Raw genomic sequence first — 18,581 nt, 5'->3', positions numbered from 1 at the left:
TATCAGTGAGATTGAATTATGAAAGCAGTGATGTGTGCCATCGATTAAACGCCAAAGCACATAGCCTGAAGAAAGGTTTTGCAACATCCAGCCTAATAGCATGATAGAAAGTAGTTGCGGCTGACCATGTTGCAACATGACAAGTCCTGTTCCGCGATGTATATGACAGAAGACACTATGCTGTCCAATGAATATATCCTGGATGACAGAGTTGTTTACCCATGGTCAACCACAGAGAGAGTTTTCTCCAAATGAATACAATCAATTTCTTGTATTCTTTCTGCAGTCTCTGCTTGTGTTATCTTCCATGCTTCATTATGAGCAAAATAGATACCGGCATATATAAAACGTTTATGACGCAGTGGTCTTGGTCCTAGCAAGAAATCCGTAAGATCAGCGCCATCTTTAAGTGAAGATAAGTGTTGCTTTACATCCTTAAGTGTAGATCTTTGTAGTCAATAAAGTCAGAGCTTCCCTACACTGTATGTTGTTACTATTGCAGGATGCTGTCTTTGGTTCAGCCTATTGAATGTGAAACCCTGTGTTTTGTTCAGGAATCTATCATGATAGTTGTTTGTGTCTGTGGGCCAGAGTAACAATTTTTTCCAATCTGGATCTGTTCTGTTGTGAAGCAAAATAGTATGTATATCGACCTCCCCCTCTGAAGTGTTATTTCTATCAGGTGTAGGTGTAGGTGTAGGCATGGATGGATTGTTCATGTCTTTGATCTTGGCTAACCCAATGCAAGACGTCTGTTGGAGAATGTTATTCAAAAACATAATTTGGTCAGGGATGATACAGGCTCTAAACATAGCTTCTACCCCCTGCACTTGCCAATCTTTTGTGCCCCAGATAGTTTTTGTCCCACTCCCAATGTTGTCTTTCCAAAAGTCGAAACCTAGATTAGACAGTTGGGCATAAAAGGCTGCAGAATAAATCTGTTTGGTATTTGTCAACATACTTTTCATTCCTATTTTCTTTACATTTTTAAAGTAAAATGACTCAGAATTGGATACATTGAACCCTGAAAAGTATGGAAATTTCCATTGAAAATGTTTTTGAGCTATCTTTTGGTGGCGTAGGACAATGATCCCATTGGTTATACATTAATACATTTCTAGGATTTGCAGATTTGTGCAAGAAATTATGTTCATAATGATTATAACAATACATTTGTTCACAGTCAGATGAACCTTCTAAATATTCATAATTTGTAAATACTGCAGACATTTCTAGGTCTGACATCATATTAATCACAGTCTCGAAGTCCCAATCATCAGAAAAGGTACTAGATGAAACAAAGTCACTTAATGAAATCTTGAATAAGTTTGGAATCTTCAAAAGCTCCGACGGGCCAAAAATGTCATATTCTTGCTTTGTCCCAAGCTATACCACCAGGTGTAGAAACGGCTGTGATATTCACAGATGACAAATCCCTATGTTCACGATGGAATGATGTGTGTGGCTTTAGGAGTAAGTTGACATCTTACTTGCTGTGTCCATTTTGAAATATCTTCCATTTAACAGCATTCCCAGAGTTATTACCGAAAAAACACACCCAACACAATCCGAAGTTCAATCCATGGTAAAACCAGATAAGTCTTTTCCAGGTGATGAAAAATGTCTGTTGCTTGTTCTTTCAAAGTTCTTTTTGCTGTTGTTGTTTCAAACTCACTGGGATCCTCAGAAAACGTGTCAAAGTCAATGAAATAGCCAGAGGCAGTTCCGTCAATTGTTGGGATTGCATCAGGATTCGTTGAAATCGCTGGAACCGCTTAATCACTTGTTACGTATGTGTAGACAGATGCCACTTCGTTGTTGACAAGTGTTTCTCGAAGAACTATTATTTGGGTCTCAAGAGGTACCAGTTCCATTGCTTTGTTGCATAGTCCTTCTTTTCAAACTGCAGATTCCATAAAGGTGATAAGTCTCTCAGTTTCAACCTCTTGGATTGTAGCTAGAGGAGTGTGCCTGCTACATTGGTGGAGTCCACTTGGCCTACTGAGCAGTATCGGCCACATAATGTGGTTTATCGGGTCGATGGACACAAACATGTACTCCTTTTTACCAGCAAGGGGCGGCAGAAATACTGTTCAAGATCTGTGGATTGCTAGGACATGTAATGGTTGTCTGTAAGAAGGCCCAAATTCCTTCTTGTCCGCTATCATTTCTCTGACTAGATCACCAAGCTTTCGGATCCAGACAGGCACAGTTGCACATCAGTGTTCTGTTTGATTGATCCTCAATGTGTCTTGGGTGTTTTTGTGTAGACTGAATGGCCCTGCTGCTCCACACTGGCATTGTGTTTGTGATTGTCATGCATTGCAGGAACATGGTGGTTTCTCGACTCCTGTATGGAATAGTGTGTGTGGTTTTGGGCCATCCCCCATGTGTGACACTTGTGCCTGGCCATTGTGGGTGTTCCGTCTCTCTATTTGTGTGTGGCACACCCCTTACATGTCTGCTACTGACATGCAGGCTGTTTCCCTTTGATGTCAGCTGTCCTCTTGGTTTTCATGTGTGTGTGTCTCCACATCACTTCATTTGTGGGCTTGTGCTTTGTGGTGCAGTTCTTGGGCCATAAGTGTTATTCCACTCTGGACATTGCCCGAATGGTTTATGTGTGCTGTCCTTGTGCTATTGGTCATTCTGTGATGGTCATGTGCACTTCAGCTGTGTGTGATGGCCAGTGCTCTGGTGAAGGTGTCTGGGCTCTTGTATCCTAGAGTGGTGCATGTGTAGTTGTTGTGTTGGATGTGTGGATGTTGGCTGTGGTGTTGCTTCAGTTCCTGGGTGTGCTGTTGTGTGTGTGCAGTCAGTGCTGATTTGTGGTGTGTGTGATGCGGTTGTGTCAATCATGTGTGTGTGTGTGGCTTTTGTGCTTGTTATGCACACACTGCTTGTTGTGCATGCAGTGCTGTGTGTATGTGGCATTTGCATCACCTGATGTGCATCCCCTGATGTCTTGTGGTGTTTGTTGATTGTGGTTTCATTTGCATCTGTGGTCGATTTGATGTGGCAGTGTGTGTTTGTCCAGATGCACTTCTTTTGTGATTTGTGTTATGGTGTATGTGTTTTGTTCCTTAGTGATGTTGTTGTGTACTCCTGTTGTGTCTGTGCTCCTGTTTCTTTTCCCCAGTTTGGCTGACAGGAGTTCAGTATGTTTTACTGTAGTGTTTGTGTGTTGTCCTTGTGCAGGCATCTGTTGAGGCATCCCTGTGTGTGTGTTGTATTTGTGGCTACTCCCAGGGTATGTGTTTGTTTGTGTGTGTATGTGATTGGAGGGATTGTGAGCCTTCAGTGTGTGTGGCACTGGTGTTGTGTGTTCCTTGTCAGCCACTCCTGCAGTGGCTGTCTCCCTGATTGTGTGTTGTGTGGTGCGGAGAGTGTGTATTGTGTTTGTTGTTGCAATGCGTGTTGATGTGCATGGGGGTGCATGGGATGGGCACCTGGCCTGTGACTTGGTGGGCTCTGTTGATGTGTGGTTGGGGGTGGTGTGTCCCTATGGTGTTTGTGCCCTGCCCATGCCTATAAGTGACCTTGCCTTCTGCATAGTGCGCATGTGTTGACCGCGGCAGTGACGTGACCGGGACTGGGATGTTGCTGCTGGTTGGTGGACGATGTGTGTTCCGGATGCAGAGGGGTGCCTTGTTGTCAGGTGGGTAATGTGTGGGTGCCCGTGTGGATGTGTTGTGTCCCCCAGCAGGGTGTCTGTGTGGTGATTGGGCCCTGTGTCGGCATGTGTGTTGTGTGTTGCATGTGTGTAGTTGCATACCTGCGGCGGCTTCCAGGTGGCCCATCTGACGATAGTGCTGTAGCAGGTACATCACCGGATGCATATGGAGGGCTGGGTCCAAGGCATTCATGACCGGGTCTCGACGTTCGCGCTCCGCTGTCGACTTTCCGCCTGGTCAGGCTGGGCGGTGTCTCCGCAATGTGCGTCAGCTTGTTTTGGACATCCTAATTTGTCGAGCGGGCGGACGTCATTCCGCACGGCGGTTGGTCTTGATTGGCTCCCGCCGCCGCGGTGGCAGGCGCACTTTGATGGCGGTGTGCGTCGCTACATGGCGGACGGGAAATGACCAGTGTTTTGCTATCCTAATGTGGCGGACGTGAGTACCGCTGCTTGCGGGTGGAAAAAGCTGTTTTTCCGCCCTGCCACCACCGCGGCAGTGCCACCGCCAGACATCCTAATAGGCTCCATGGTGTAGTAACATGTTTGCATCATAGTTACAGTTGTATATTGGTCAAAATACATTTTTATTGTAAACACATTTTTAATACAATCATTTTTAAGAAAAGTATCATTTATTCAGTGTACGTTTGTGTGTTTAATTCACATTTATTACTGTAAAAATGAATATTAATTTTACAAGTCATATAGAACATTTTTTTTATAATTTTATAATATTGTGTTCATATATTTAAACATTTTTTAAAGCAAACATATTTATAAATATATATCAGGAAAAAAGTAGGTATTGTTGACATTGATATATAATATACAATTGTATTTTTTGCAAGACATTATTATTATTAACATATAAAATATTAATAATAATAATGTTTACAGAGGTAAAGAATTATTACACAGACAATGTTTTTAGGTACATTATTTGCACATATAAAGATTAAATAATATTAACGTGTCTTACAGTATTTCACATTCATACAGTCATGTAAGTATTTTTTATTAAAGTAAATGTTTGTTTAATTAATATAAAGTATTTCAGAATAACATATAGGACATTGCAAATACTTTTTATAACATTGTTAGATTTTCTTTTAATTAAAAAAAATATATTAGTTAGATAATATTGACTGAAACATATATTAAATAATTTTAGAAGGTTATTTAATGTTAATATGAATGGGACTATTTGTGAGGGACTATTTTTTGTAACCGCGTTATGTTATTTTGGGTCATTTCGACTTGGAAGAGCTCGCGGTTGGAGGCTGCGTCGCGTATGGAAGGGTAAGTTTAAATTTTAAGTATTTTATTTAAGTTAGATATATAGTTTGAGTGTTTGTGGAGTGTGTATAGGTTTTCTAGTGTTGGGTACTTGTAGGATGTGTGTGTTTTAGGTGGTAGTTATGGTTTTTGTTTGGTTCCGTTTTACTTGTTTTGGGCCTACTATGTTGAGGTAGGAATAGCGTTAGAAATGTTAACTAAATGATATGTTTAATGTTTAATAATGTTTGAAAAAGTATGTTGGGGTGCATTGTGTGTGGGTGGGTATGTTTTTTTCTATTTTTCGGGTACTTCGCGTAGATGTCGTTTTTGGAAGAAGATTGCGTTTTTTTTACTAAGAAGTGAGTAGGATAGTATTTATTCCTTTTTAAACACACTTTCTTACATTTTCGCGTTATATTTGACAATTTTGTTACAGTTTCTAACATTTATCTAATATATATATTTTATATTTAATATTTGCTCAGTATAGGTGTGTTAGATATGTTTAAAGAATTGTTTTTGCTATCACAGACAGATATTGTAGGCCTTTGGTAGTTGGGTGTAGGGCGACTGGGTCTTCGTGAGGTATTATACATTTTTTTAGTTTGTTTAGTTAGCTTGGGTCCAATTAGAGTTACAGATTGCTCCATTCGGAGTTCTTGGCAACTTTGCTCCTTTTGTAACGATTGGAGTAGTTTATGTAGTGTAGGGGTACCTCTGCCTGTAGTTGCTTGGAAAGCATTGTGCCATCATTTAACTGCGTTGTTACTTTTAGTCTGTTTATTTAAGACATTCAACCAGGGAACTTGAAATTTAGTTGTTCTTATGTGTCCTGATCTGTGTAGCCTACCTACCCATGTGTCTACGAAGGAATCTAATAGAGGGCTTAATTTTGTTTCGTTTTTTTTATAATAGGGGCTGTCTATTAATAGGTTGTAATGTTCTGCTACGTCTGTTACAGGAACGTAGGCTAGGGCAATACATTTTTTTACCTAGTAGGCAAAGGTGCTGTCATTGCAGTAATGGGAGCTTGGGGCAGATTTTTGTGCATGTTTCCATATACATTGGTTAAACTGGTAGTAGCAACCTTGGATTGCTGTGAGAGGGTAGGTTTTTAGAATTGAATTTATCATTGCTTTCTCAAAGTCAATGATATTTTTTGGGGGGAAGTAAATATTAGTTTGTTTTTTTATTTTATTTAGGAGCTCAACATATGTTGTTTGCTGTTTGTTGGGTAGTAGGCTATATATGAAGGGAATTTTGCAGTTCTGATAGTGTCCATGGATGGTGTACAGTTGATAGAAAGGTTTAGGGCATACTGAGAATGTACTATCCATCATCCGTGTTTCACATTGGTGTAATTTCACCATATTGTCTGCTGTAGCAAGTTTTATAATTCTTTTTTCATTAAATGCATTGTCGTATAGGATGAAAGGTTTGTCACTATGAGTTATTCTCAGTTCAGGGGAAATTTGGACTTGCTCAAAGGTTTTTGGGGACGTTGGAGTAGCGGAAGTTGTTCTTTTTTGCCTAGCTATTGTCCTTTTTAGAGATTCGATGGAAGGTAATTGGCTTGATGCATGTTGGGGGAGAACGTTTAGGTGTTCTTTAGGGATAGTTGTAGAAGGTAAGTCTGTGCTAGTACTTGCTTCTTTTAGTGAGTCAAGTATTTGTCTAATTTCTATTTCTGTCACGTTGGGAGGGTGGTTATGTTATGTTGTATTGGTTACAATTGTTTCGTGTGTTATAGATCGACCATAAAATTTGCAAGGGTAATATTTGCTGCATTTCCAAAACACTTTCAGTTCATGCTGCTTTTCTTGTGTATATGTATAGCCCATATAACATACAAGCATTTTTCCTTTCTGTGAAGTTATAGATTTGGCTCCTTCAGTTCAATGTTACAAACACAACAAGGATGAGTCACACACAACACCATGGACACACCAACACACGGAACAGTGCACTACAAACAGCTCACAGGAGTGCATACAATCCTCTTCACAGGGCAAGACAAAACAAACTACAGGAATACAACTCCTGGGTGACACGTGTGTCCCTCACAATACAGGGGCACACATACATCCACTACAAACTGACACCCTTCACACTGCAAACCTCTGCTACACCCAAGACCACGAAATCTCATGTAGGCCATGGTACCAGGACAAGGGCCAACACAAGATACAAGGTTGGGCACACAGAAAGGAATCCACACACATACTTCATGACATATCACAGCCAGCTTCTATACATTTGCACAGCATCACACTCTGTGCTGGCAGTGTCCCCCAACCAGACATGTAAACAGTGTAGGCAACAATAGCAAATCACTAACAAGATAACTGCATGGCAGGTAGAATAGCCATCACAGATTACACTATTTGCAGGTCAGAATGGACTGAAGACCCAGTCACACCTGTCTAAAAATCTAATGCCTGCAAAGAGCCTTGCAATGTTGAAGTGATACATAGAGCATGGGGCACAGGCAGACAAATGCGAACAGAAACAGAACTTTAATCAGCAAGGACACCGACAAAATACACAACAGAAGTAACTGTATTCACATATTGCATAGTTGCAGCAGTACAACAATAGTAGTCAACAGCAAGGCACACAATGATGTACAAATGCTGGATACTATGCACAGGTGAAACACACACAGGAAGGTCAGTGTCCATAGCACAAGGGAGAGGCCAACACAGCAGAGCAAAAGGGTCAGTGTCCATGGCAGGTGAGACAGCAAGTACATGAGAGGCTGCACAGGGGAGAGTCCAGCACAGCACAGTAACAGGGTCAATGTCCATGACAGGTGAGACAGCAAGTACATGAGAGGCTGCACAGGGGAGAGTTCAGCACAGCACAGTAACAGGGTCAGTGTCCATGTTAGGTGAGACAGCAAGTACGTGAGAGGCTGCACAGGGGAGAGTACAGCACGGCACAGCACAGCAACAGGGCCAGTGTCCATAGCACAGGGGAGAGGCCAACACAGCAGAGCAAAAGGGTCAGTGTCCATGGCAGGTGAGACAGCATGTACATGAGATGTTGCACATGGGAGAGTACAGAACAGCACAGCAGCAGGGTCAGTGTCCATGGCAGGTGAGACAGCATGTACATGAGAGGCTGCACAGGGGAGAGTACAGCACAGCAGAGCAACAGGGTCAGTGTCCATGGCAGGTTAGACAGCAAGAGTACATGAGAGGCTGCACAGGGGAGAGTACAGCACAGCACAGCATCAGGGTCAGCAGCACACCCATGTACTAAAAATGTTGAGGACTAGCATACCTGTATGAGGCACAGGCGTATGAGCGTGATGTCAACTCACTCCTGGCTGTCATGCGGACTTGTACCTGGCTGTATGTCGGGGACAGCAGGTCCACTTGACTGTGGTGACAGAGCCCCAGGTGCTGTGGGGCTAACAGTGGCTTGGTAAGCTGGAGGGATGTGTGGACCAGGTGGCATAGTGGCACGTGGAGATTGGATTCATGCAGACCTCTGACAAAGTGTGGGTGGGAGAGGTTGGAGGGCTGCCCTTCCACTTTTTGGGAATATGAAATGGCTTCCCTGTCTTGGGTCTGATGGGAAGTGGTGATGACACAACAGGCACACACCCCAACTGTCCCACATCAGGTGCAGCCACTGGCACAACCTCTGGAGATGTGCTGGATCCGTGGAATGCTTGGTCTGGCTACGTCTCAGGAACACTTTACCCTCTTTGCCAGGTGTACCCCCTACCGTGCCCTCCTTTGCCTTCTTGCCAGGGGTGGCCCCTACAATGCCCTCCTTTGCCTTCGTGCCAGGGGTTGTCTCTATCGTGCCCTCCTCCACCTGCATCAATTGACGTGGAATTGGGGTAGATATTTTTGGTGGATGTGTCCCTGTGCTATTGCTAGGTGTACCCCTGACATGCAACACCTCCTCAGTGGAAACAGACACTGCATGGGTAGGTATGTGTGATGTATTAAGGACAGGAGAGTCTTTTGATGGTGAAGCCCCAGCAGCATGTGAGCCTGATGCCTGCCTCATTGCTCTTCTGGCCTTGCTCTTCTCTGACTGGCTCTTGTCTGTGCATTCTGGGGTGGCCATGCTCTTCAGTGGGGATGGTGTCTGTGGGCAGGAGTGTTTGGGTTGTGTCTGTTGTGTGCTCCTTGTGCTGTACCTTTTCGGTGACGCAGGCGAACCATGCACACTGTCATCTGATGTGGTCACTGACTGGGGGTGGACAAAGGCACCTGAGCTGCAATGGGAGCATGTGCCTCTTGAAGGGCCGACGTGACTGTGGATGACAACGCCTGGACTGTAGGGTGTAGCCCACCCACATCTGAGTGTATGCCCTCCATGTATGCAACCACCTGGCCTAATTTCTTGTCATGGTCACTGAAGGCATGGAGCAGGGCGGTCTGGCACTCACAAAGCTGGCACAGGAGCTCAACACACTCTGCACTGAGGGCAGCAGGGGGAACAGGTGCAGGGGCAGTGGTGCCAGGTGTGAATTTGACTCATCCCCTCTCAGTGACACGGATACGGGCAGCACCAAATGAAGTGGATGGGAAGCTGGGCACTGGCCGTTGGGTGGTAGAAGATGATGCAGACTCCCCATCCCCTGTGCCTGCCAACATGGATGCATACCCGCTGGCATCTGATGATGAGGAACTCTGTTACTCTGCCACAGATTCCTCCTGCATACTTCTGTCCCCCTCAGATGCACTGGTTGGCTATGTGTCACTGGCCTCTGGTGCATCTGTAGTGCCACTCTCGCCACCACTGGTATTTGGCTCATGCTCCTCCGTGGTCTCTTTTGAATCTGCATGAGAGAGACATACATGGTTGTGTAAGTGTCATCATCTGGTCAAACGAATTACAAGCAATGCAGTACAGTAGAGGCCCAAATCTACATGGTAACCACCACACCCTGTGCAGGAACACACTACATAGACCACAACAGTGCCTGTAACGCAGAAAAAATGCCATGAATGAGCCATGTTGATGCCACACAGCACTACACCCTGCCCGTAGATGGAGTGCCCCCCTCAACTTGCCCTGCCCTAGGGACATGATGTGGGTACAACCCTTATTACCAATGACAGACCATCAGGGAACAAGAGGGGACTACACACACATCTATAAGGTCATACAGTCCACAATGCCAAGTAGGCCATAGCAAGCACCATGTGGTAACCTGGGGCACATTGTTGTCAGATGTGTGGGCCTCAACGTTAATGGTGCATGCAAAGTAGGCATACATGACGTCACACTCAGAAAGTTGACACTGCAGTTCACCCCATGATGGATTCCCCACACTAACCCAATGAAGAATGACCATGTGGAGCCTAACCCATCTGGCAATGCGAAAGTACAGCAGGGAGTTTCAGCTCGGTAAGGCATGGGTGGGCCAATGCCCGATACAACCACACATCACAGCAGCCACTCACATTAAACAGCACATTACAGCAATGCACGCACATCACATGGGTCACCGGTGCCACAGGCCCTATACACTTGCATCCATTCCCAGCAAAAGTCACCCTCCCCAGATACTCACCACCCCTGCCTTGCTGCCGATGCTCCCTTAGATGTGCATCCAGGTCTGGATGAGTCATTTCAATAACAAAAAATCCCTGTACCCTGGACCTTAGTTAGCATCCGTCTACTAGGCATGAGAGTATAATGTACTGGAATAATCTTTTTTACAATTCCAGACTTACCCCCTCTCAATTTATGGTTAGGTGTGTATTTTCTAATGCCTTACTGTCCACAACAAACCACTGTTTGTAACTACAAACAGGAGATTTGAGTATGCATTCAACTCGACATATCCTATGATGTCTGCCCCACTGAGACAGTCCATCCACCCACACTTAAACAATCAAAAAATATGTGGCGGAGAGGAAGGCACCTCACGGGCGAACAACCCTCGGGGAACTCGGGTATTGTTTGTCACATCAGGGAGCTATTTCTTGAGCTCCTTGCTTAGCACCTTCCTGTTTTGCACACTTTGTTTTGACACTGTTTTCTTTCTGGAAAAGGAATGGCAACCGATGATGAAAAAAGGGGCATAGTATTGGTAACATCTGCCAAGTTCCCCGAAGGTTGTTCGCCCGTGAGGTGCCTTCCTCTCCGCCACATATTTTTTGATTGTTTAAGTGTGGGTGGATGGACTGTCTCAGTGGGGCAGACATCATAGGATATCTCGAGTTGAACGCATACTAGAATCTCCTGTTTGTAATTACAAACACTGGTTTGTTGTGGACAGTAAGGCATTAGAGAATACACACCTAACCATAAATTGAGAGGTGGTCAGTCTGGAATTATATAACAGATTATTCCAGTACATTATACTCTCATACCTAGTAGACGTATGCTAACTAAGGGCCAGGGTACAGGGATTTTTTGTTATTGAAATGTATTGAGTGGAGGGCTATCCCATAGGTACCCGTGTTTCCCTCTCAGCTCCTTTTTGCTATTACTGGATGAGTCACTGCCAGGATGCGGCCCATCTGTGGAGTCATGCTGCGTCATGCCAAACGCCCTGTGCGTGATATCAACCCCAAGGTCATCTCCGCCACTTGCTTTGCCAGCCGGCTGATGTCGTCCCACCTCTTGTGACATTGGGTGCGTCGTCTGTTGGAAAGCCCCAGGGCTCACACCTTTTCTGCAATGGCCCTCCACTGGGCCTTACGCTGGTGTGCCTTGAGCAGCAGGTATGAGAGAAAAGAAGGGTAAATGTTCTGTTACACGATGTCAGATACCAACATCTGTAAGTACAGTAGCAAGACACAGACTCATGACTAATTGTAACCTCCCTCCCTCCAAAACTGGGGGACACCTCACAAGGGCACTCTGCATGGCCCAAACATTTGTGATTGCATGCACACATTGGGGTGTATAGGCTTAATATGCATCGACAGAAGTGTGTAAGTTCGAAGTCATCAAGGGCACAGATGGGGCATATCTACTATTCAGTGTGGGGAGCGTTTTAACCGGAGACAGCAGTGCCTTGAGGGGAATGGCTTACCTGATTCATACTTCTTTGAGGCTGCCACTACTCCGCCACCACTCCGCCGTGAGGGGAACGGCTAGAGGAACACCCGCACAGCCGCACAGTAAACGTCGCCGCCGAGGGCAGGGAACTACAAATCCCAGGTGCCCCGGCGGCTGTGACGCCAGCAGAGCGCCCGGAGGCGCGATAAAAGTGTGGAGCACCGAGCGCTCATTGGGAGCGTTTTAACCGGAGACAGCAGTGCCGTGAGGGGAACGGCTTACCTGATTCATACTTCTTTGGGGCTGCCACTATTTATTTATTTAATTTATATAGCGCACTATAACCCAGAGGTCTCTAAGCGCCCGGAGGCGCGATAAAAGTGTGGAACGCCTCTCGCCCCGCGAGTCGCGTGCGGGAGCACCCGGGCGAAGCCCGGGCCAAGGGCGGGCCCGTTTAAGCGTGTTAAAAGCCAGACAAGGCCGGGTCGGGCCACCCCTCCTACTTCCATCATACGGCCTACCTCTGTGAGTACTCTGTTAATGTACATTATATAGTTGTCTGGGATTTTCACTTGGACTGCCGCTTCATCCCTTAAACAATGTCGACCCGAGAGACCAGAAGTAAAACAGCTGCAGGAGGGACTCTATCAACGGGCACCTTGGATAACTTTATTATCAGGGCTAATACCTTTATTGATCAAGGGATTACACTAATGGAGTGTAGGGTGTCACAAGACCTGGCCCTGGCTAAGAAAAGATCATCTATGGGTCCATTTGCGATGGCTAAATCCCCAGTCCAATCTTACGCTGCGGGTCTTATAGATATCCAGGCAGATGTACTTACTGTTAGATGTAGCCTACCCAACACGATAGACCTCTCAGTCTCCCACTTATCATGTGCCTCTGAACTAAGTACTGATTTAGAAAACACCCCGGACCTAGATATTAATACCACCCAGGAAGACTCAAGTGTTACTACACTGAGAGGCAGGAAGGAGGGTGCCATCCCTAAACTACACAAAAAAAATAAAGGGAAGGGAAGGGGGCGACACCAGAAAAAGTCTACTAAGGTCGTTGCCCCTATACAAAATACAAATCATGACCCTCAAGGTAGCGATTTTATAATAGAGCCTGGGAACATCAGGAATGTAGAGGTCTCAACTAGCCCGGTTGGGAACAAGGGGGAAACAGCTGACACCCAAATCCTAACAAAGGTAGAGGAACTATTTAAACGCTACTTCTCTCCCATCGAGAAAAGATTAACCCAGATTGAAAAAAACTAGCTGATTTTTGCACTAAGCCTCATAATCAAAAAACACCTGGGGCCCAAAAAGTGGGGAGTAACAAACCAAACCCTAACAAGGCTATAATACAAGCTCCTAAAAACTCTGCACCAGTAGCGGTGAACATCAATACCAACCAGGCCCCTGTTGTTGAGAATAAAGCTGAAAAGGAAGGCATAACTATTATAAGTCCAGTCCCTCCCTGTGCAGGAGCCACACCTCCCAGGGAACACACCACGCAGTAAAAGGGGAAAAAAAATGGTGAAGTAGCCAATAGAGGAAGAGTGGTGAACCTCCCCCCGGAGGCCACACCATATGTGGAGGTCATGACAGGGGTCCCAGAACTGGAGGATTCCCAAAAGGAAAGCAAGTGGTCGCTATTTAATAAGGTTCGTCATTGGCTCAACCAAAATCGACCCTTGCCCCCACATCGTATAAGTAAGATCTTGTCAGTGCGAAGGGTGGCATGGCTGGGGTATCAAAGGAAAACCATTCAGGGAGACTGCGTGTTGATTAACTTTGCAGATCCACACATTGCCGCCCAAATCTGTTCAAGAGACACACAGGACAGGTTTGCATAGCCACAAGGCGACTTTCCTTTTTCTACCCCCAAATGAGAGGGCCCCCTCGGGACACTAGAGAAAATAACAATTGGTATAGAGTAGGAAACGAAGACTGGGGCTGGAATCAGGAGCCTTGGGGGGAGCAGCCACCCCCAGTGCCAGTTTTTAGGGATAATTGGGGTGGCTTTCCGTTTATGAACAGGTTTAGCTGCCTGGATATGGTGGATTGACATACAATACTACCAAGTCCTTTAAATGGGGAAAATATGATTCATACAGCTGGGACAAATTGCGACTCAGGGCAAGAGAACCTTATAGGTGTCAACTGCCAAGACAGCAGTAGAAATGTAGTTATTACACTTCCAATGTCTCTGGGAGATATTGGTGATATCAATCTACCCCTAGAATTAGCTAACCCCTTAGAAGAAGTAAGCAACCCAAATCCATGTGTGCAGGTTGGGGAAAAGGGAGCAAACATTGACATATCAGTTATAGGCCATAAGGTGATTAATCTGCTATCTTGGAATGTGGCTGGGCTTAAAAAAAAGATGGCTTTACCCGAATGGAATGCGTTCATCGAGAAGTTCGATGTATGCATGTTCCAAGAAACTTGGAGCTTACTCCCAGTGCATAAATCTGGCTATGCAACATTCTTTGTGCCCGCATTAAGCTGCGGCAGGCGTAGACCGGCGGGTGGACTTCATATCTGGGTAAAAATCGGATTGAATTGGGTCATTACTAGCCATGAAGTAGTGACTAGAGATATCCTATATATATCATTCACAGGGCATACTGAGGGGAGTAGGATACACCTATTTAATATCTATTCTTGATGGAGTACGGGGGATACAAACCCATGTACCTTGTCGGTTTTAGAACAGGTATTAGCCAAATGCCCCTCCAACTCTAAAATCATAGTGGGAGGGGACTTTAATTGTACATTTGAAACCCTATCTAGGGAGGATCCCCTGGGTATAGAGGAGGAGGACTCCAGATGGTCTATACCAGCCCTCTCATTAGAAAATGGGCAATACAGATCAATGCCCTGACCATGGAATTTAATTTAAGAGCATTAAATGGCATGACAATCTCCGATCGCGCTGGAGCAATGACCTTTAACAGGCTTAGTGGCCAGTCTAGGATAGATTATATCTTACTGGACGTCACATTGTGGTGCAACTTAATAGATATGGAGGTCGTACCTTCGCAGGATAGTGACCACAACCCCTTATGTACACAGTTAAGGTGGGGTAAATTAAATGGAAGTGGGCATAATGTCCCCTTGAGGACAACCAATGATGTCATCCCTTATAATGGTAACCGTAGGCTGAAATGGGAGAAGGCTCAGCTCCAGGAAGGAAACCTGGAGAGGATTAGGGTCCATGTAACTGAATTGACATTAGAGTTGGAGAATCTTGAACTAGGAAGTGTTAGTGCCCCAGGGTTGGTGTTCTGACCGACTTTTTCAGCCCTTTTTGAGGGAAGATGAGTGGAGGTGACTTTAGTCTACTATCATTCTCATAGAAGGATTAGAACTGTAACTAGAGCCTATTCACAAGGCGTGTTGACATAATCCTGTACCCTTTTCCTTAGATCAGGGCTTATAAATATATGTTGAGGGATAGATTCATTAGTATTAGTGATAATCTGTCCTTTTGTAAGAGTGTTAGTATACTTTTCAATGGAGTTATGCTGACTTCGGGCCTTGTAGGCCTCAAACGGGAGAGACTCCATCTTTCTTTCTGCCCCGGCAGCTTGAGATGCTTCTAGGTTAAATGTAATGGTTTAGTTACGAGGTGTTGTTCGCTTGGAGAGAACCGTCTCAGGCTGGCCCTCATCGAAAGACTGTATTTTTCTCCATTCCGAACAGATAACATCAGGCCGGGCAGCTGAGAACGTGTCCTTGGTATGGGGAGGTACAAGAATTTGGTGGGCGGCAGATTACTTGCCGTAACTTTCCATGAAGGGACAAGCTTCCATATTAGCGAAGGCATGAGGCAGTGAGTCAGTCAGTTGGTAGGCGGCAGCTAGTTGTTAGCATCAATACGATTAAATATTCCAAGGCAGACAGTCGCCAATTTGAAGTCCGAGGATGACCGAGAAGCTAATACTCTCTTAGAAAGATTGAAGTTATTTTAATTGGAACAGCTGGTGAGCTTTGACATCAAGATCAGAGCATACAAAGTGAAGCAGTTAGTTGAGGGAACGAATACCAGAGTGGTAGAAACTGAGTTACCAGATCGAAGCTGACAAGTGAAGATAGTCCATGATTGAGAGGAGAGAGGAGTAAAGCAGAACAGCTAGAGAGAAAGCAGCTGATGAGAGGAAGATTCCAGTGACTTGGAGGGAAGCATAGGAGACAGAGCATAGCGGTGCAGACGTGTATCCGTGACTGCAGAGGTGTGATCTTAAGACGAGCCAAGGCACAGACGAGAAGGGAACCCAGATGACTGCCGAGTCCAGACTTCATATTAATAAGGTGACGTCGACCCTTTCTTATTAGCGTGCACACTTTCTAACCTTTCACTTTCCTTTTCAGGCTATATGTTATAGTATAGTATTATTTTATATTTGATGTTATTGATCAATAAAGATACCCCAGTTCTTAGTGAATCAGTGTGTGGACATACTTCATTCTTATATAGTAAAGTTAGCCTTTCTTCTAGTCAGGTACTGTTGCATGAACGGATGCTATTCCCGATCAGGTAAATGGCAACTGAATAATGAGGGAGAGAGGAGCCCTTGGAATAGAGAATATTGTAGTAGTGTACCTCTAGTGAATAGTGAGAGATTCTCCTGACATGAAGAGCTAATGGTATTCATAGGAAAGTGATCGTCGTTGTAAGGCGGCGTTAATGAGAGCATCAGGGGGGACACTGATGTCTATACCCACAGGATTGTGGCTTGGATGAAAATAGAGATGGAGCATCAGGGGGGACACTAATGTCTATATCCACAGGATTGTGGCTTGTAAGAAATAAGAGAGCACCAGGGGGAACACTGGTGTAAATATAATGAGAGCACTGGTTGTGGTCAGTGTGTAATGGTAAGTAATCAGAACTGCCCTAGGGTAGATCAGTCTGGGTCCGTGTGGCCGCGAGGCTATAGTGTATTGTAAAAGATCCAAGCATGTATATTGCTAATTCCCCATCCTTGGGTAGGAAACATAGATACCTGTTGTAAATAGGTCCTAAGGAGGGAGGTGATTATGTTTCGGCTGGGTTAGTGGGGCTCTGGTGAGCTGATCCTATCTGGTCCGAAAATCCGGTCGTTACAGTTGGCCTTCTCCTCGGCTTATAAGAACACGATGGAGGATGTAGGACAAACTTTGTAGTTCAGGGTAAAATGGGTAGAGTGAATAATACTCCAGCTACAACCAGTAATCCGTGGTATTCAGATGAGTGCAAGGCAAAACGGAAGGAGCTAACAGCCGCCCTGCTTTAAAAGGATCCATCACTAGTTAGAGCAGCTAGGAAGGATTATGCAAGGGTGTTAGTGTTGGCTAAACGAGAGTTGGAGGAACAATATTGGCAGGATCTTAAATCTGCTGCCAATAGGAAAAATTCCATGCTGTTCTGGGATTTGATTAATAAAGCTAGGCAGCAAAGTACACCACCTATTGCTAACCATATAACGGAACATTAATGGCACTCCCACTTCTCTGCACTGTACGGTGGGAGAGAAGTGTTAGGTTCATTTCCCCCCGATTCAGAAGCTAGGATTCAATCTCACCTGGAGTTTGAAAAACCATTTCTGCCCTCCGAAGTAATTCTGGCGATTAAACATCTGACCCCCAGGAAGGCAGCTGGCCAGGATGGGATACCAGAAGATCTTCTCCTGAACGATCCTGATGCCAGACTTATTGCCGTAATAATGAATCTGATCGCCAAGGGGTACCCGGTGCCAGATTCATGGAAGGGAGCAGAGGAAGTAACAGTCTACAAAAGGGCCCTAGAGATGACCCTGCCAATTACAGACCGATCAGTCTGATTGATGTGATCCAGAAGGTGGTTGTCAGGGTCATCATTTTTAGGGTGGGTGTCTGGATGGAAGAGGAGCATGTTCTCTCCCACTTCCAAGTAGGGTTTTGCCAGAAGGTGGGCACAATGGACCAGGTCTTCCGTTTTTTTGCGATATATTGGAAGGCCGTGACCATCAACAACGGTAGCCTTTATTTGGCATTCATAGATCTCAAAACGGCATTCGACCTGGTTCCACGGGCAAGGTTGTAGGACATCCTGGAGATGATGGGTTTCCCAAAGGCTCTTTTGGGTTTTATTGTGAAGCTACATGATTGGAACTATGCGAGGATCAGATGGGGCCCCAGGGGCAACTGAGAGAGAGGGTGCCCGTGAGGAGTGGAGTCCGCCAGGGATGTTTTATGGCACCGACCCTTTTCTCCCTCTTTGTGAATGGTGTGGTGGATCACCTGAGGGAGGAAGCGGCAGATGCGCCATCCCTGGCGGGGGAAACAACACCTACTCTACTCTTCGCGGATGATACCATCTTGATCTCTAAATCCCCCATAAGTCTCCAAAAACTCCTGGACCGCTTTAGTGAGTTGTTTATTGATAGAGGCCGCACCATCAACATCTCTAAAACAAAGCTTATGGCCATTTCACCCTCCAAGAGATTCAGGAATAACATTTTGCTTAATGATGTCCCTTTGGAGCTGGTTGATTCTTTTGATTATCTGGGAGTCAGGGTAAATAGCCGGATGAAATGGAAAGACCACTTTGCCAAAATGTTATTAAACCACAAAAGAGTCTCAGGGGGGGTATTAAGGGAACAGCGGGAATC

This window comes from Lissotriton vulgaris, chromosome 4_1, assembly GCF_964263255.1.
Source record: "Lissotriton vulgaris chromosome 4_1, aLisVul1.2, whole genome shotgun sequence".
Classification (NCBI taxonomy): Eukaryota; Metazoa; Chordata; class Amphibia; order Caudata; family Salamandridae; genus Lissotriton; species Lissotriton vulgaris.
This window is presented reverse-complemented; position numbering follows the sequence as displayed.